Below are 21,918 nucleotides of genomic sequence, written 5' to 3' on the forward strand. Positions count from 1 at the left end.
GGATGTGGCTTATTCTTTTGATCTTTCAGCATTCACCCCAATACCTGGTTCTGGGTTTGTTTTTATTAATAAGATATTTTAAGGTTCTTGTTACAAAAGATCTTTAAAAAAAACATAAAAATATACCACAAACCAAATAAGCCCTGTGTTATAGTTTAAAATATCTGCTCAAAGAAAAATATCACTAAAATAACTAAAGCCAAAATAAGATCATAATATGATTACATATAAATTTTGATATTCATGTTGCCACCTCTTAGTATATAACAATGAAGAACTGAACTCATTTCAATGAAATGAGCTGATAAAGGAAATTATGAATCAATGTGTGGTAAATACACTGGCTACCTAGCAAAGAAAGCAAAGAACTCAAGAGCAAAACATAAAGATATAGAGAAAAATGTACAGACCCTAGTAAACAGAATACAAAGCACAGGAAACAGAATACTGAAAACAGGAAACAGGATATAGAGCCCAGGAAACAGAATACAGAGCACAAGGAAACAGTATATAGTACACAGGAAACAGGATGTGTAGCCCAGGATACAGAATACAGAATGTGGGAAGATGGCGGACTTAGCAATAATGAAATGACAATGAACAAAAAACTTCCTACAATAAACCAAGTGAGTCAAGAAAATGTTGATTTGTAGGTTTTGTCCCTGAATGAATGGAATAATAATGCTGGAGTATAACAAAATCTCTTGGTAGAGAATCAGGCTGACAGAATCAAGGTGATGATGTCACCTGCGAGGAAATTGTTGAACTTCCTTTGTGGGGCTGAACTATTCCCTCCATCATATGCTTAACAAGGGTATGAGGAGCTGTGTGGTGCAGCTAATATATCCAGCTTCTGTCAGCAATTAGAAATACACAGACGATTCACTTTTGAGTGAAGAGACTCTCTCTTAAAACTACTCACTATCTATAACCAGTTTGGTTTATACTCTTCATAACAAGCATCATGAAAACGTTGTGGAGCTTGAAAGTTTTTTTCTGGGTCCCGCCAATACCCGGCAATCCCTTAGCCCACTTATAAAATAAACATACAGATGCTTATATTATTTAAACTGCTTGGCCATTAGCTCAGGCCTATTATTGTCTAGCTTTTAGTCTTATATTTAGTCCATTACTATATCTATACTTTGTCATGTGGCTCGTGGCTTACCGGTACCTTATATCTTTCTTGTCCTGGCTGCGGCTCAGTGTCTCTCTCTTTTTGTTTTTTTCAATTAGTCCCGCCTATACTTTTTTGCCTGGCTACTGGCCAATCAATGTTTTATTTATTAACCAATCAGAGTAACACATTTGTCATACAGAACATCCCACACAAATTCCCACCTAAAACCTGAAGAAAGATTCTAAAACACAGCTAAAAACAGCTTCCTAGTTGTTTCTCTAAAGTTAACAGCAGGCTGCTGGTTTGAGCTACTATGGCGGGTTCCTGGTGTGCATGCTTGACCTACAGTATGGTGGGAACCGGAGAGAAACTCTCCAACAACAATGTTGTGTCTGTACAGTATTCTCTTGTTAACTTTTGAAATCTTTAAAAAAAATCATCACAGGAAAATATTGTAAATACTCTCCACGTAAGCACACAGTTGAGGAGTAAAGTTTATTTAACCCGATGATCATCAACAAGTAGTTACTACTCAAGATTTTCGAAGGTACATAACCAAAAGTGATTTATTATCTTGCTTTCAGTCTAGAACACATATGATATTCTTGGGCATTCCTTCTGTTATCAGCTGCCTATTGCCTAGATTCCTAAGCTTAGCATCAGTGGTCATTTTTAATGGTTCTTCAACATTATTCGTAACTAATTACAGATACCACTGAATCTCTGCCTCCCTCCCACCAACAGTGCCATGATAATAGTCATGGATCACATTCCTTTGGCTTTTCTAAAGACTTGGCTAACTGGCCCATTCTCTGACACTCTTAGCATGTTTGTTTTACTTTTGTTCTTTGCCTAAGAGTGTGCTCTGAGCTGAAAATGTTATCAGGTCTTCTCCTTTCTTGAAACCTTACGTGGACAGTCTCTCCTCAAGATAATTACTAAACATTTAAATTTGCAATAACCCATCCAGTAATACAAGTCTTGCTTATATCGTCCTCATCTTTTGACTTTGCTTCCACTCTTCCACTGCAACAACATCTAATGCCTAGCTAATAGTAAAATATGACCTGATCATTGACTAATTCATTTTAAGTATCTGAGTCTATTGCTTCTTTAATATCACCATGTTGAATTTCCCTTGGTGAAATGGTTATGACCATTCAGAATTTGAAAATAATTTTTTCTGTGACCATAGCCTGATGACATGGATAAAGGTTTGGCAAATGATCCAAGTCTGCATCCTCACATGTGGCCATAAGTACACCTAAATTCCAAATTTATATTAAAAATCCACTAATAAATTGAAAACTCATTACTTCCTAAAGAGAACTGTGAGGGTTCAAAGTTTTCTTTCCTTTTATGTGAAAGCATTTGTATCTTGCAAATTGTTGCATGAGAGGTGATGATAAAGAGTATTTCTTATTAAGATGCCAGGTAACTGTCATGAAATCAAAGGTTAACAGAAGGTCATAAAATATCTATTCTATACCTTTATTCTTCTTAATGATTATGTTCCTTATCAGTCTGTGAAACATCTTATTAAACCTGATCAGCTCCAGGTTGACTAGGAAGTGATAGCAATTAGTAAATCATATGTATTACCTAAAACATGATTCTTACAAGGTGATTCTGTGCTTTCAAGTTCAGCGTCACAGTATTTATCTCTTGATTTCATGTCAATCATTTAAGAAATGTTCCAGTTTATCATTGTAACTTATTTTAAAGGAACAAAAACTTGAAGAAATGATCTGAATGTAGAAGTTATTACAGGTCTTGTCTTCCCAATGTGACAACCCAATCTAGTATGGTGTCAGCACTTAGACTACTCATGGCGATCGCCTGTGTTAAACTCCAGAAAGGACAATACTTTAGACATTCAGACCAAAAAGGACACACTCTCCACCCATAATTTCTCAATCCTCATATGTCCACACAGGTCCTTGAGCTAATCAATCATAGAGGAGAAGTGTCTCTTTGTGGTGGAATTTCACACTCAGTGAACCCCAGGTAGTCCTGGTCCCTTTCTATGAAAAAATATAACTGTCCTGTTGTCATAATACAAAAAAAGCAAGTAAGATTTCTAAATGCTACTCATCCCTTAAAAGTGAACATTTTCATATTTAAAAAAAGAGATTTTAAATACAATGCAGGTGTTTTCTAAAATAAGTTCTTCCAAACAAAAGTTTGTTCCCAGACCAACATACCAATCTTCTGCAAAGGCTTCATTTAGATTTAATTGCATGGCAATTGTTAAGCAATTCACCTTTATTGAGTCTTCCTAAAGTACTTAGTTTAGTCTTTATTGAATTAAATTCCTGTCTTCACTAATTTTATCTGCCAGTACATTATTTAATTAAAGCCTGCAGTAACAATAGAAATTAAAACTTGAGGAACAGTAAACTGTGTCTGTCTCTTGATAAACACAGTTTACCGGCGCAGGCAGATGGGCACTGGCTGTAAGGACTCACCACTGCCTGCACAAGCAACATCGCCTTAAACAAGAACAGCCAAGTGAGCCCACATGTAAACTCTGCACTTCCGGGGCTTGTATCACAATAACGTATGCTCATCAAATGCATCCAGTGCATCACATCAGTGGGGAGGAGAGTTGCTGACCATGGGAAAGGTTCTGGATGTATGGGAGGAGGGAACACATGGGAAATCTCTATAGCTTTCTGTTAATCTTGCTTTAAAACTAAATTGCTCTGAAAAAAAAGTACTCTTTAAAAATATTGAAGAAAGTCGAAGAGTACAGAAGCTTTAATTCTGATTATATTAAGGAAATGTCTAGACTGTGAAACGAACAGTATAGAAAAATTTATCCTTATCTGTCTAAAGCAATGTTGTATGAGAATGCAGGATGGATCCTCAATAGAATGGAGAGGGGTTGCTCATTTATACCATGCTTAAACTGTAATTTATACCATGTTAATTTATACTGTGTTAACTGTAAAAAACCCCTCCTTACCTTGTGAACTAACCAACTAGGCCTTTGTTGGATTTCATCTGCTAGTCATAATTAGCCAAATACAACCCTAGAAAGTATCATTGTCCTTGAAGAGGCAATTACAAAGTGATCTATCCAGTATGATGGCAAAAATTTCACAATCTTCACTTCTTTTATTTTCAAGTATTAAAAAAATTGCTAACAACAAATAGGGAATTGGAGACACAAATAATTAACTCAAGTCCCAAATCAAGATGTAGAGACTAGAAATGAGCTTAGCCATTGAGCCTTTACACCCATATTTCTTTTAAATGATATATACGTCCAAACATAAATAATGCATTTATTGTACATACAGTGATACATATGTGACTATAAGTAGTTTTAATGAGCTAACAATTACACAAGTTTCTTAGTTGTCACTTTTATATTATAGTACACAACATGTTTTACAAGCAGCTCAACCAATATCATCCATATCATGGATGTTGGACAATAAATCAGAAGCTATTCTTACAATGTTAATGCTGTCTGAAGATTTAAAAGGTTAGAAACAAAGAGAGAGAGAGAGAGAGAGATAGAAAGAAGAGTAAAAGAAAGTAAAATTTAAAAAAAGAAGAGAAAGAAAGTAAATATAAAGGACAACTTGGGAAGAACCAAACACCAGGAAGAACTGAGAAGACCAGGCACAACACACCGTAATGCACATAGATTCTTAACACTAACATTGGTTTCTATACATTGAAAGTTGGCAGTGTCCAATAAAACATATATATATATATATATATATATATATATATATATATATATATGGTGGCATAGTTGGAAACATAAAGAAAAAATCTATAAAATACATGTAACTTATTCAACTCAAATATTTTTCTTACCACTGAGTAATATAATTAGCATAGGAAATATTGTAAAGTAAATATTAAAATATACTAGCTTTTCAGAATGAAAATCATTGTAACTCACTATTTATGTTTCTCAAGTAATTTAAAAATCTTAAGCATAATAATAAAAATTATTGCCATGAATTTATTTTCCTAAATCTAGAGTATAAAATGAAACAGCATTTGAGCCCTTATTTAAGTGATAAATGAAATTTTGCTCCAGGAAGTATATGCATTTTGAAAAAAATACCTGAATTATTTAAAATTTTTGCTTGTTCAAATTGGACTTTTAATGATTAAAGGTATAATCCCAAATTAATAAACATAAATTACAATGTTCTATGAATGTGAAGTAATAATTAATTGTAAGTCATTTGGATATTGGCTAATTTTTAATATATAATCACACATGAAATGAACAAATACAAATTCGTATTAAGCATGGCTATTTTAGATACATACTTGGGAAAAACATATTTCTTAGAGATGTATAATACAAGAATATAATTAAAGAATTTAATGATAAAAACTATCTGAAAAGTTTTAATTGCAAAACCCAAAGTTACTTTTTTTTCAGAATTCAAATAATAAGTTTAGGAAAGTGGCAAGTTTTTAACACAAAGAAGCAGTATACTAACTTTGAAGTGCTATGTGCTACATCCTGCAGATGGATTTTTACCCTTACTGTGACATTGAATAAATGCACGTGCCATATCATGAAGAAGCATTCCTCAATGATAATCTAAGCTAAGTGCATGACAACCTACCATCAGCAGAGGGCTGCAACATATGTTACATGAAGTAAATGTCAAAATGAAAGCAATCATTAATTAATTCCACATCACAGTGCTTAAAATGATGCATAAACTTTCAGCTCTCACTGTGATGTTTATGAGATGCTGCACAATTTTTAATCTAACAAATTAATCTACTATAGTTTCTGATTTACCAGAGATACAAACTATTCACCCTAAGACAAAAAAGTACTGCTATGAGTAATAGATATTACCAGTAAAGAGCAGCCAAAGTGTCAGTATTTTTGAGCTCTAATTTCCAGAGTAGTAGATAGAGGCCAAGGTGACAACTCGTGCCTGGTGTTTCGTCTTTTAAGAAGAAAGTATGAGCCTAGGTAGTGTAAGTTTGTTACAGTGAGGTAAACAATGTTAGCATGGAATTAGATAAAAAACAAAAGCAGTCAAGGACTGTGCTTGCAAAATGGTCAGAAATGTCACAGACCTGTGGAGAACATCCATTAACAGCCATCTAAATAGTAGAAAACAATCTCATCTGAAAGACCATGGGAGGGATACTGAGAAATTTTGTTTTATGGATTGTGAATTTTGTTTTGGCAAAAACCATTCTCTGAGGAGGAGGTAATAGCTGACAAAGAAAGAAAAAGCAGCTGTCTTATGCTGGAGAAGAGCTTCTCCATAGTAATGAGAAAGTACATTATTTTGAAAGATGGGATTTGCTCTTTTAGAGTCTCTTCTACAAACTGTGTACAAGTGGACCAGAGAAATGTCCTAGATGAGGCATGTAATTTTTGTTTAAGGGCAGTCATATTTTAGGTTAAGCAGATTGCATCGAAAATGTGTCACAAGATTGATTATTCAACTGAAATATCACTGTTCCCACCTCAACCCTTTGCTGTCTTCTGACAAGAAACCATCATTTTAAATCCTAAATTCATCCTATATAAACATATCAGCGCCATGCCACATTTAGCTTCAGAGTTATATGACTCAGCAGTTGGCCAATGTTGCCCACTTGAAAGAGACATAAACAGTGAGACATCAAAGGTAGATTCTAGAACAATTTAAATCAGTTCAAGTAAATAGAGAGAGGTAGAAAATTCAGATATTGTAAAAATGTTCAGAATAACCGTATTTTCCACTATAGGTAGAACAAGACAACTCCTTACCAATTCACTCATTCATAAGTACACAAACTCAGTTCATGTGTGGACTGCACGCACTAAAGAGCAATAGCAAGAGGGTTTAGGGAAAATGATTATTAGAAATAGATGTAAAATATGGTTGGATTTTCTTCCTTGTAATTGCTCTCACTTATAGAACTTAAGCTATCTGTCACCCCTAATGATAATCTCCACAAAATGGAAAATGACATCAGTAATTTAACATATTATTGTATAACATAAATATCTAAGAATGAATGCTTCACATCTTGGAGTAAATTTTTATTTCTTTTATTTAACTTGTTATTTTGGCATTATTTCTTTCCTGCAGAGTTTCAAAACTTGCCTTCCTAAGCATTTAATTTAACATACAAAGTAACCAAGGTGTTAAGATCATGGGATGAGACAGTCACTGTTCCAACTCATACATCTATCTAAGCACCCACTATCTTTCTAAGTATTTTTTTAAAAGGAGTTCAAATATAGGAGGAAGCAGAGATGAGTTTAAGAAAGAGAGAAACACATACCTTAATTTCTCTCTTTCTCCCCCTTCTCTCTCTCTCTCTTTCTCTCTCTCTCTCTCTCTCTCTCTCTCTCTCTCTCTCTCTCTCTCTCTCTCTCTCTCTCTCTCTCTCTCTGATGTGATGAAATGGGACAAATCACCAGAGTTGAAGAGATCTCAATATCTGATCACCAACACGTTCAACTGAATGGTTCAGATGTATTCTGTCTACAGAGGCGTTCACTGGTCCATTATTACAGCTGGCTCTGAAGGCATATGGTGTCTTTGTAAATTCACTGCTCCTCTTCCCAAGCAGCACATGAGCAGCCAAGATTATAGATATCCACACAAAAGACAGCCAGAACTTCTCCTTTCGGCTTTGCTTTGTTGCCTGCTGATGTGCCACCAGTTACAGATATTAATATTCACACACTCCAGAAACCCTTATTGAACACTTGTTATAAGACATACAATGAGCGAATTTCTAAGGGATTCAAAAATGAATAGCATGCATAGGGTACCTGTTCTTTGTAAAGTACAGTTTAGCAACAGAGAGAAAATTAAACAAGCCCAAGAGATATATCCTTCTAAAAGAAGAGGGCAGAGTTCAAGGAAGAATACATCCAGCTCCAAGGCAGAGATGGAGAGCTCAGATAAAGCTTTGTAAAATAGCATCAAAGATTCTGTGTGCTGGGGTAAGAAGCAAGGCATTGAAGGGTTTAAGCACTAGGGTAACATCGTCAAAATTTTGTGCTAGGAAGGTAAATGTCTATAATGTTGAAATGTGTTAAAAATCAACCAAATTTCTGCTTCTAGATGTTAACTAAACTGTTTATTTACAATCACAAACGCATGGATAGTCACCAAAATGTTGTATTTCTTTGACATATGAGCTATGAATTCCTCCAGAGCAAATGTTTACACATAGCTGTGGGAGACAGGGCTACAGAAACACGAAACAAAACCAAGTTGGAAGTGTGTTTTGCAATCTGAAACCCCTAACAAGTCGTTTACAACCCTAAAAGTGGCTACAGTTATGGTTAGCATAAATAAAAAAGCACCTTGAGTTCATAATCGGCTATGGTGTGAGTGTAGTTTGAGCATCTGCCAATGGCCTGATGTGAGTGAAGGCTTCCTCTGAGGAGCAGTGTTACTGGGAGGTGGTGAAACACTCAAGATGGATTTATGGAAAGGTCTTTGGGTCACTGGGGAATGCCCTAAGAGAAGACTGTGGATCACCAGTCTCTCTTTTACTTCCTGTTTATCAAGATAAGCTCCTACACACACACACACACACACACACACACACACACACACACACACACACACCTACATAATATGCTACCATTTGCCATTCTCATCAGAGACTAAGCCAATAGCACACTCTGGCATTAGCACCAAATATTGGATTTTGAAACTTCAAAATTGTTATCTAAATTTTTATGTGTGACCCATGTCAAATATTTCACCATACTGTTGAGAAACTTTCTAATTCACTCTTTTTTTCCAAGGTCACTGCTTTTTCCATTAAATATTGTGTCATAGTTTGACTAATGCTCTAGAACTATTTCCTTATAAATGCCACCTAACCTGTCCCGAGACAATTCCCCTGTTCCTGTATTCTGAGAGAGTGAGGTCATGGGTGAGAAATAAATAAATGAATAAATAAATACACTCTTCCAGGTATCATTCCAGCTAATCTCAAGAGTAGGTTCTCAGTGAGAACACCATGTGTGTTTTAGTATGATTTAGCCCAACCAAGTTGTAGAAGAGAGAAGACACTCCTACCAGGTTGTTCTGGATCAAACTTCTTACTACGAGAAGGAAAATTCACCTCTAAACTTTCATCCAGCTCAATGTCTAAGTGTGGGAGGAAGGGAAAGAGAATCCTGGTGGAAAAATCAACTGCATACTGCTAATTAGGTGTCTCCACTATGCTCCCAGTAAGCCCAGCTAGCCAATTAAGTCTAATTGCTGAACAGGAGGGCCTTTAGGGTCCACTCCTACAGAGCTCACAGCAGTAGCTGCAGGGACATCTTCGCCCAGAGCAGGGCTTCAGCCACACACAACTCAAACTAATTTCAGTGACACTTTATTCTAATACACACAAGAGGAGAGGGAGCATATTCTACTTTTAACATGATGCTATATTATTTAGGATTGATTTCTAATTAGTTTTTTTTCCGTGAATTTCAATATATTCCCAAGTCTTTGCTACTTGGGTTAGTTTGTGAAAATCAAGAGGAATGCTCAAAAAAAATACACCTGAGGGAAAAGATGAGTGTAAAATTGTCATTATAAAATCTAAGATGTACAATTTAATGCAAATCAGAACTCACTATATTTTTTAGATTGCACAATAAAAAAAATTCACTCTTTGTCTCTAATTGAGAAAATATTCTAGAATATGTCAGTTGTAGGAATCCTTTTCCTTGTTTAGTACTTTTCAGCATCCTTATAATTAAGGTTTATCAGTTTGTGTTTTTATCTAGCAATGATTGAAGTCAAACTGCAACACTGAGCTTGCCTCTTATTTTCTGATTTATTTTAATACATTAGTAAGATGCTGTGCCTCCCATTCACCATGACAGCTTTCTGCTGTGCCCAGCAACACGCCCCTCCACCTGACAAGCTTGTCCTACTTAGTTTCCAATATTTGCATTTAAAATGAATTAATGCTGGATTTCATTTTTATTCAAGGCCTTCTGTAAAAGGGTTTGCATCCAGGTTGCTGCTGGAGTGTGAAAATTTACCATACTGCATTCATTAGTCATAGAAACAAGCAAATAGGACTTATAGGAAATGATTGAGTCCAGGGGCTATTAGTTTCCCTTTCTGGCAGCATTATTCATTGCTCAACTTTTTTCCACATTCCTTTAGTCCTAGGAACATAAATGATAGGCAAAAAAAAAATTGCTAGATGTAATTAATAATTACTATCTTTCAAGAAAAAAATTAGTAAAGTGGATAGAGGAGAGTGTGTCTATGCAGCAAGTACAGGGAAAATGAGAAGAAGGAGGGAGAAAGCCAGAGAGAGAGAGAGAGAGAGAGAGAGAGAGAGAGAGAGAGAGAGAGGAGAGAGAAAGAGAATTAATGACTAGACAAAAACGGTTACAAGGTTACAAACAGGAAGACACTTCAAAAGAGAAAGATACCTTACATAAGGTCTGTACAAGTAACAAATGTAAGGAATAGAATATAGTATATTTTGCCCCATTTTGTAAATTTTTCCACTATGATCTAACTTAATATCATATTCATATATCTTATAATTTGACAGTCTTCTCTATGATTATCAAGTTAATCCTATCGTTATGATTCTCTAAAATTACATTTCAAAAGAAATTTAGGTGAAAAGGAGGTGAGATCATAAAAGGCATTTTCAATCAGATACTGTCTAGTTATGGATCAAAATTATGATCAGTAAACTCAGAGAACAACTACAAAGCTGTAATGTAGATTTAGAAATTACTTTTACAAAAAAGCAGTGTCTTCACATAGGCTTGCAAATTAACAAAAGTAGGTTAAGTACCTGGAATACTTGCCCTTGTTTTATGTCTGTCTCCTTTACTTGGGTCAGATCTTGGCTAAACTCTGCACACAGGCATTTTAATCATTCAAGGAGTGCTTGTCTAAAACTGATGATACCTAACCTATCTCATCTCACTTCAAGGCTGAAGGCACAAAGATAACAGTATCTAGCTTATTGAACTGTCAGCTTTTAAAATGTCCTGTTCAAGACCCCATAAAACGCACCTAGAAGTTTCTCCTCATTGTTCTAAACCTCGGACCCCTTGAATTCTAAGAACAGTAGTGGCAAGGAAGATCATTCATTGATAAAGTAACCTGTAGACAGAAGCATTCATCTTGAAGGAACTAGATGGTTCTCTCAGGTAATTAGGACTTCTCTAGAGGCAACTTGCAGGACCACAACTCAGACAATTACCACCTACAGTTTGATCAAGACTGATAAATAAGGAAGTGCTTAACCTGCCCCAGTTCTTCACAGCTAAAACATTTGGCAGTATTCTGAATGCAGACCAAAATACTTAATCTTCATCTTCTCTAAATAGCCATGTTGATTAAAATTCTTTCCTCCATTTCTGGATTCCTTCTGATTGCCTTCTGTGAGGCCAGTGGCCAAAACTGATATATTAGAGCTTTCAGAGTCAGGTCTCTGGCCTAGAACTCCAGTTACATTGTCTTTAAAGTAAATAAATATAGAGCTGGAGAGGTGGTTCAGTAGTTAAAAGCCCTTGATGCTCTTCCAGAGGACGAAGGTTGGTTTCCAACCCCCTCTCTGCCTTTGCAGAAGAGACACCAGAAAGGTAAATGGTGCACAGACATACATACAAGCAAACATTTATATACATGAATAAAAATAGTAAATCTTTTAAAATAGAAGAAAATAATAAACAATGAAAATAGATATTTTCTACTATAGAAATTGATTGCATTAGGAAGCTTCCAGAATAATGAAAAAATGTGAAGAATAAGGCTACATCTTTCTCATAACTTTATTCAAGTATTGTATTAGGTTACCATTATAAAAAGTGCTACTGATTAAATGGCAACATAAATTTATTATTTCACGGTTCTCTCAAGTAGGAATATGAAACTAAAATGTTTATAGGGTCTGTTTCTCCTTAGGTAATCAAAGGAAAGCCCTCCTCCAGATCATTCTCTCTGGCTAGAAAAATTGCTTTGTATGGTATATCTTGTTCTGTTCAAATTATGCCTCATTTGAAATCCCCCTTTTTATATTTTTATGGATAGACTAAATTTAAACCTGATTTTATTATGACCTTAACTGATCACATCTTCAACAGTCCTATTTCAAGATAAGGTCACATTCTAAGAGACTATGGGCCAACACTTCAAACTGTAGATTTGTGGAAATATAGAATTTAATATATAATGCTTATAAGTCACTACTAAAGGTAAAAAACGTGTGTATGGATAAACAACATTCATGAAACATCTTCATTTTCATCTTGCTTGAGTGGAAAAAAATCAAATTCCTGGATTTTTTAATTCATAAAAACTAGCCAAAACTACATACAAATAAGAAAATTTAAATTAACAACACCATGAATTTATTATCATAGAAAATAAATTTCTGCCAAAGCCAAAATATTATTTAGAATTAAAACAAGCATTTGAAGACTAGCATACTATTCCTTTTGGTTTCATCATATACCATGAATAAGTCCACTATTATTCCAGGTTTCTCTGTTTGAAGTGAAGTGAAACATCTGTTTGGAAAGCTCATTGTCTAAATATGAGTCCAATAATAAGAAAGACAACAGTGTAAAGAGTATCTTAGTGTAAAGTATGAGAGCTAGAATAAAAGTTTTTCTGAGAATCAATGATGAAAGCAGAAGACTCAAATGAAGAAAAGAGAATTATTAATTATAAAAAGTTTTAGAGTCCCAAGACAATAAAGAGAACTTTAAAAATCTTAAATTATCAGATAAAAGGAGCCAGCATGGCTTCAATGACTAAGACAAAACAGTCAAGAATGAGGCTGAAAGCTAGAGCCTGTAACTATCTCTCACCTTTTGCTTTAAAAAAAATCACTTAGGTGTCCCGTCAGTAGACCTTGGCATTCTGAGGAAACCAAGCTGACTATTCAACAGGAGATATCTCACCAGAACTGTTGTATACAAAATGATGCAAGCGAGATCATGCTCCTCTGGGTATCAGAATCCCTATGTGTATGTTGCTAGCACAAATTGGATTCAATAAGTTATTTTTAAAGGTATGTGAATTTGAGAGTGAATGGAAGTATGATGATGGGTCTTAGAGGAGTTGGTGGAGGAGTAAGAGGAGAATATAATCAAAATACATTATATGCATGTATTAAATTCTTAAAGAACTAATTTAAATTTTCTATTTTAAAAAATCAACAATAAATATCTAGAAAACAACCCCAACAAAAGGGATATATAGGACTTATTTGAGAAAGAATAAGCAATCTTCCTGATTCTACAAGAGAGCACAAATAGATAAGCAAGTAAAACTATAAAAGCTACACAACAACAAAGTGAGACTCACAAGAGATGGAACTAACTATTAAATACACAAGACAAGGAGACTTGACTAAAGGACTCCAAAATTTCTAAATAGAAATCCTATATCTAAAAAAAAAATACAATTATAAAATTTAAAGTAACCCAGATGCAATCAGCAACATCCTCCAACAGCCAGAAGAAAGAATCTATGAGCTCAAAGATAATTAAGACTATGGACCAGAGAAATGAAAAGGAAAATAATAAAGAAAAATGAAGATGCCTAAAGCATTTATAGAATACCATGAACTTGGCTAAAATGAACATTGTGAAATTCCCAAAATAGAAAACGTGAAGATAAAAATGGAGTAGAGAGCTTATTGGAAAAGACAACGACCTAAATTTCCCAACTCTGAGATAGAAAATAGACCATCAAACTTAAGCTCAAAGCATCCCAATCAGAATTAAGACAAATAAGTTCCCATATTCACAGACATTATTCAAACTCCTGAAATTCAAAATAAAAAAACAAATTGAAAGTATCAAGAGCAAGGCAACTTAACTGTTACCCAGGAACATGAACAAAAGAAGGGCTCTTCTTACATCAGATTAAATATAATTTGATTTAAAACTGTCACATAAAGCAAGATGATACATAATGATGAAGTGTCAGATCACTAGGAAAGTACACTATGTTAAACTCTAGCTTGAAACAAAGTATCATATTTAAAACCTGATAGAATTGAGAGGATAAATAAACCTAACATAATAATACAGGAAGATTGCAGTATCCCTCATTCAATAACCAATAAATGGGCCAGGTAGATGATAAGTAAATAATGAAGAAGTGAATGAGGAGTAGTATAGAACAATCAGACCCAAGTACATATAGATGTTTTCTAGGATACCACAGACCACACAACAAATATTAATACATTTATGAAGAGATAAATACTATGAAGCATCTTTTCATTCTTTAATGAAATAAGCTGGAAATCAGTAACAAGAGGAAATCACCAAAACTGATAAGTGTATACTAAAAAATGCATAGAATAATAAATCCTAGATTTTAAAAATGTCTTGAGACAAATGAAAATGCAGCACTCTAAGCTTAGAGTACGCAGCAGAAGTACACAGGGAAATTTACAGCAGGGAATGTCTGCACCTAAAAACAAATCTCAAACATCCACATGACCTTAAACCTTAAGGAAGTGAGAAAAATCAAACAAGTTTAGAAGAAAGAAGCACTCTGGCCAGAGGAAATCTGACCCATAAGCTCTGAACCAAAAGATGATGACATGTAGCCCAGAGCCAACCAAGAAATGCCACAGTAGCTAGGAGGAAAGCCCGCCAAAAATCCACATATATAAACCTTAGCCCTTTGCTTAATAAATGAGAGCTTGCATGCAGTTCCCAGAATCTATGCCATTGATTCTGCATCTGCTCGCCCACTTCCTCCCGGGATCAGAGACAGCAGGACCCTAGCTGAAGAGTCAGCAACACAGAGTAACAAACTAGGTGGGGAATGATGGATCTCCCAAGGAAGGGGAAATAGAATAGATAGTTATGGCTGGATTAGGAGGCAGGGTTCAGCTAGAAAGGGAGGATCAAACTGGAAAGGAGAGAAAAGGGGGTGTTGAGAAAGGAACAGCTAAAATTACTGGTCATTTGAGTGGTCATCAAGAAACTAAATATAGTAGAAGCTTCTTAAAATACATGAATATATTAAAGATATCTAAATGGAATCTACAAAGAATGGGGAAGACAGATTCCCAACTGGATATCTCTTATCACTGAATGAAAAGGCCTCTAGTTCAAAGAATGGGTTACATCTAACTGTGAGAACCCTAAAACAACCCAGATTATTGCCAAGGCTAATCACTGATCTCCACAAACTTATGTTAAGGCCCTCTGTATTGCTCAAGGCAACACCTACACATCTCACTGAACATAGAGAACTGGAGCTGATGCCTACATAGAGCCTTCACCCATGCTGACTGTTGTTCATGTTATTGGAAAGTACTGTGTATGGTACCAAGGGAAAAGCATAAGCACCAACCCAGCTGCAAACTCTTCTGTATAAACTGCTGACTTGCCTACAAGATGGGCTAGTGCAATAGTGGCACAACACGTGTGGAAGTAACCAACCACCAACCAATATCTGACTGTGTTTAAAGAACAATCCATTAGATGGAACCCATCCCTGACACTGCTATGTTGACCAAGAACCTGAGACTAGATAGCCCAAGGACCTAGGGGAAAACCAAATATTACTGTTCTGATAAAGGAAAATAGCCATAAAATGATTCCTAACAACCTTCTACTATACTCATAAATCAGTGCCTTGCTTAGCCATCATCAAAGAATCTTCTCTTGTCATACATGAGAACAAATACAGAGACCTACAGCCAGACATGATGCAGCAAGTGAGAGAAACTGGGATGTTTCTAGTAAATCCCCACCCCCCAAGATTTAAGGAAACCTGTGGAAGCAGAATGAGAAAAGAGCATAGAAGCCAGAGGTGATGGAGGATACTAAGGAAACAGGGCCTTCTAAACACAGCAGGACCAATACACATATGAACTCACAGAGACCATGGCAACATGTACAGGGTCTGCATTAGTCTGGGTCAGATGGGGTCCCAGCATTAAGATAAGTGTACACAAGCTTAGCCTAGAAGCTATTTCCAATTGATAACCTCTTGCAATGGAAAAAATTGTTTTCTACAACAGAGTCTCACTATAAGTATATAAACTACTTTTAAGATCAGGTCCCATTCCCATCACTAGATGAATAACACAAAATGAATTCAGTGGTATTTTCAGGGCATCTTTTAACCTTACAAATCATTTGCATATATATTATGGTTTCCAGTTCTGCCTTTTTATGGGATTTCTCTGCATACAAATATGTATATCTCTATATCTGTTTCTTGTGCCTTTTTCTTTTTTGCTCTTTTTCTTTTATTTGTTCGATTTTGCTATTATTATGTGTTATTTTATATTTTTATATATTATTTTATTAGCTACCCATATATTTCAAAAAGAAAGAGAACTGGTGTGTGTATTGGATGGGAGTAGATGTGGAGAGAATATGAAAGGAGCTGGGAAGGGGAAACTGTAATCAGAATATAATGTATGAAAAATATATTTAACAACAGAAAAAAGCATATTACTAAAAAAACAGTATGTGAAATAAGCAAAAGTTAAGATCACATTAACAGAATAATAGTCCAAAAAATCACCTCATTTATTTATACAGTGTTTTGTAACCATAAATACCTATTAAAGATTAAAAAATTCCCCGCAGTAAAGTACAAAAGGGAATTAACATATTATATGCCATATATTAAAAAAATCTACATCTAACATCATCTTCAAAAGTGAGAAACTGAAAGCTTTTCCTAAAGTATGTCATTTGCAGAAAAATAGATAGCATTGATAATCACCATCACAGTTGAAACAAGCCAAATTCACAAAAACTAGCTTTGCTTGTTTGTCTCGCATGTGGAACCCAAATACATATGGTAGGAGAGCAGAAGGAGAAATAGAAAGAGGTAGGATAGGGAAGGGGAGAGAGCTTAATGGGGTGAATATGGTCAAAGTCCATGACATGCTTGAATAAAAAATATCATGAAATGCCTGGACCAGCAGGTAATTCTTCACTGACGGTACTAAGCAGAAATAGAAGGAATGAGAAGATATAAAAGATAGGAAACCCGGCTTCAGGAGGTCTTGCGCAAGCTATTTCTTATGCCAAGCAAGCTTAGTTAGAAGTACAGCATCTTGTATACAGTTCTCAAAGGAAAAAAAAAATGGGACTAAGTTAATAGAAAACTATCATACAAAGGAACGAAGTCAGTAGGAAGCTAATCAAGCAATATTGCACAAAAGGAACACAGGATATCTCAAGTGTAACACAGACTGAAGACACAGTGGTCCAGAGACTGATAACCATAGCTCTTTCTGTCAGCAAGTGTTGAGTTCTCAGGATGAAGTCCCTGCTCCCTGCAAGGTCCTTGGCTCCGGGCTATTACTGGACTTGCTGAGCGTATCCCTGGTTTTAGACAAGGAACAATGTCCTTTCTTTAGACATCACGGCTTCAGGAAAAACCATAGATCAGCCTGGCTCATAACAATGAAACCCATCACTTTGTACAATTTATATTCTCTAATTAAAAACAAACTTTTCAAAAACATAACAAGGCAGGAACATATAATTACCACTGCCATTCAACAGAATAGAAGTCGCATTCAGATCAATTAGACAATAAGAATAAATAAAAGACATCTAAATTAGAAAAGAAGTAAATGTCCTATGTCCACAAATGGCATGTTCTCACATCACATATAGAAAATCATAATGGTCTTACATACATACATACACACACACATACACACACATACACACACACACACACACACACACACACACACACACAAACACACAAAACTAGAGCAATAGCCAAAGATTTCAGTAAAATTTCCCATATACAAATTCAATTTGTAAAAAAAAAAAAAAAAAAAAACCTCTATTCCTTCACTCTAAGAAAGCAACTGAGAAAAAAATTAAATATCTCTTTTATATACCTTCAAAATGAATAATCTATTTAACCACAAATTTAACATAAGTGGGGAAAAAATCTTATACATTGTAAAATATAAACTATCACTAGAGAAATAGTGTACAAAACAATAAAATTAACTCTGTTAGTGGATTAGAAGGCATGGTGTTGTTTAAATGTCTGTGTTCTCCTAAAAGGCTTTTAGATCCAAGGCAATTATTAGCAAAACTACTGTTAAAGGCATATTTTTTAGCAGTAAGAGAAATGCCTAATATTCATATATATGATCTCAAAAGATTTTGTATAGCCAAAACAGTCCTGAGAGATAAAAAGTAAAAGTAACTATACACTTCCTGACAGTAAGTGAAAAACTGTAAAAGTCAAAATAGTATAACACTGACATTAAGACATACTGACCAATTGATTCAAGTAGAATACTCAGGAATAAATTTTGACATATATGGTCAAATGATAGATGGTTATGATGCCAAAGCTATAGAAATAGTCAACACTCATAGGAAAAGATGCTTAGCAACACTCAACATTGAGAAAATGCAAGACTACGCTACCATGAAACAGTAACACCCCCCTCTTAGGATGACAGGCTGGGAAACGACAAAAATAAATCAAGCCAACTTAAAAAAGTTGAGTAAGGTGATGAATATGACTAAAATACACTGTACACAATCCTCAAAAAATAAATAAAAAACATTACTAAAGAAATAAAAATAATAGAAAATAATAAATGCTGGCAAATATACAGAGACATTACAAGCCATGTGCAAGTTCAGTGAAAGTGTAACATGAAATGTATGCTATGGCCCAAAGTGTAGAGGTTTTCTGAATAATAAAAAGCAGAACAATCACATAATCTAATAGTCTCATAAGTGGATATATAACCAGTATGAGCAAAATGCAGGATCACAAAGAGCTCTGGGCTCACCCATGTTCTCATCGGTATTATTCAAAATAGCTGAGGAGTGCAAGTGATGTAACTGTTTATTATCAGATAAAAAGGTAAAGAAAACATGATGTAAGCATATAATAAAGTACTATTCAATATCAAAAAGAAAGGGGATCTTGTCATTAAGCTGCAACATGGATGAACTTCAATGGCATTATTCTATGTGACAAAGGCCACAGGGTACTGTTTGTAAGGTATCTGAAACAGTGGAGTTATTCAAAAGAGAAAGTAGGAAGCTGGTTTACAAGAGCTGGTGGGAAGGGTGAACAAGGAACGGGTCAATGGAGTATGGAAAGAGTTCTAGTGATGAAGGACCTGCAATAATGAGCAGATGTTTAATACTCCTTTCTTACATGTTTTAAAACATTTTGGGTAGCAAATTTTGTCATTGTCCTCATTTGGTTTCCTTTATTGTGATAAACATTCTGACCAAAAGACACTTGGAGAAGGAAAGGTTGATTCCTACAGTCCATCACTGAAGAAAGACAGGGCAGGAACTCAAGCAGATGCCAAGGCAAAAACCATAAAGGAAAATCATTTACAGGCTTGTTCCTTCTGGTGAGGGTTCAGCCAGCTTGCATTTACAGCCCTGGACTCTGCTTAGAGATATCACTGCCACAGAAGCTGGGACCTTCTACATCAACCAGTAATAAAGAAAATGCTCTACAGATATGCCCAGTGTCCAATCTGATAGAGGCAATGCACCAAACAAGAGTCCTTCAGATAACTGTGGGCTATGTCAAGGTGACAGTTGAAGCTAACTAGATAAAAATAAATAGATAAAAAAAATTACAGAAACAAAATGAATGTTGCTCTGAAGCAGCCTAATAGCATTGAGCGACCATATAGTCATTCAACTAGTTCAGAATGTGATTAAATTTTTTAGATATTTGTATAATTATTTCAATTATGTGTGTGTGTGTGTGTGTGTGTGTGTGTGTGTGTGTGTCTGTGTCTGTGTCTGTGTCTGTGTCTGTGTGTATGTGTATGTAAGCACCGGTACCTACAGGAGTCAGAAAGAGGGTGGAAGGCAACCTGGAAGCTGGAGTTGCAGGCTGCTGTGAGCCACCACTCATTAGTTCTAGGAATCAAACCTAAGGCTGTAGACAAGGACCTGTTAGGTAAAGTACTTGCTGTGAAAGCATGAAGACCTAAATTCAATCACCAGCACTTGTGTCAAATATTAGAAGTGGTGGAGCATGCCAGCACTGAGAAGGCCATGACAGGTTGATCCTGGGGGGTTACTGGACTGTGGGTATAGTCAAAACAGTGAGCAACAAGTTCAGAGATAAACTTTTCCTCAAAAAATGAGAAGAGATCGAGAAAGATATTCAAATGTTGACTTCTGGCTTCCACAAGCACCTGCACCTTCACATAAAATAACACACACACACACACACACACACACACACACACACACACACACACAATGAGTGAACATGCATGTGCACATTTAAAAACTCCCATAGACCCAAAGTCCTCATAGACTATTTCTAGAATATGGAAAGTAAGTAAAGAGAAGTAGAGGGATGCCCTACATTCCAATTTGTAAAGCAATGTGATTAATTCATAGCTGATATATGAAGAGTAAATATGTAGAAGAACTGAATAGCCAGGCATCCAGGAAGACACATTTGAGAGGTTACAGGCTTCTGTAAATAGCCCTGACTTTGTTTTCAACTTTAGCATCACCACATTCCTATATTCTTCTCCTAGAGAAGGAGTATTTCATGTAAAGTAACAACCTTATTTTATAAAGAAGCCACAATGAATAAAGCCACTTCTGATGATAAGAAATCAGGCTGCAGTCAGATTAAACCTCCACAGTGACTAAAGCTTTCCAGACACTGAGCAGTTTGTAATAGCTTCTGTTTCTCTTTGCCATGTCGTTACACTCAATTTTGAAATATACAAAATGGTTATATATTTACTTCATAATTCCCAGAAATTGGAATTCAATATATGAAATAACATACTATTATCGTCAAAAAAGTTGTCCTTCAGAGTTGCCATAACTTAAGGATGCTATTATTTTAACACCAAACCTAGTATACAGAAGAAATTATTCATTTCCTTTATGTGTGTTTTATCAAGCCCGTGTTTCCAACCTTGGCTATAACTGCTATTGAGTAAAGATATTAAAATAAAAAAATGTTTGTTCCTAAAGAGAACTGTCCAAATGAACAACACAAAAGCTATTGAAGTCAAGTCAGTTATTCAGTTAATATTAGATATGTAATATTGTATCTCATAATTAAATTATATTGCCATATAAAATAAAAGAATGGTCATAAACATAAAGAGAAGATTTAGCAGCCATCAAAAGATAAATGTCTTCATAAAACAGTTATAATTTATATAAAGACAATAATGTCCCCCAACTAATGTTAAAATGCTAGCATTATAGCACATTTATACTTGAGATAGTTCAGATGGTTATTATAAATTACTGTAAATGCTATTAAGCATTCATTTATTTGACCCAAGTAATTAGATTTTCCTAAAACAATGAACCAGGAATTCTACAGTATAGTAGAACCAATAGTTCCACATTGACTATAGTCAATGACTACCTACCATATTCTTCAAAAACACAAAAGGGTAATGCCAAGTATTCCTCACCACAAAAGTGATCACTGTAATAGTGCACCTGTTAAATATGTTTATTAATTCCTCTATATATACTTAAAATTATCTTGTTGTAGATAATATATATAATTTTGTCTTTCCATGAAAAAATTAAAAATGGGGCTGGGGATGTAGAATCAGTGGTAGAGAACTTCATTGTCACTCATTAAGCTGTGGATTTGATCCTCAACATTTTAATAAATAAATAAGGTAAATCTAGAGAAAAACTAAGTTTAAAAGATGGTAATTATTTTTTGCCTCTTCTCCTCCATACAATATACAAAGCAACCATAGCCAATACTAAGGTAAGTTGGTATTAGTAAATACATATTCGGGTGCATATGTTACAGTAGACTAATGTTATTTGAGAAGTT

Source organism: Peromyscus leucopus, chromosome 15 (genome assembly GCF_004664715.2).
Source record: "Peromyscus leucopus breed LL Stock chromosome 15, UCI_PerLeu_2.1, whole genome shotgun sequence".
Classification (NCBI taxonomy): Eukaryota; Metazoa; Chordata; class Mammalia; order Rodentia; family Cricetidae; genus Peromyscus; species Peromyscus leucopus.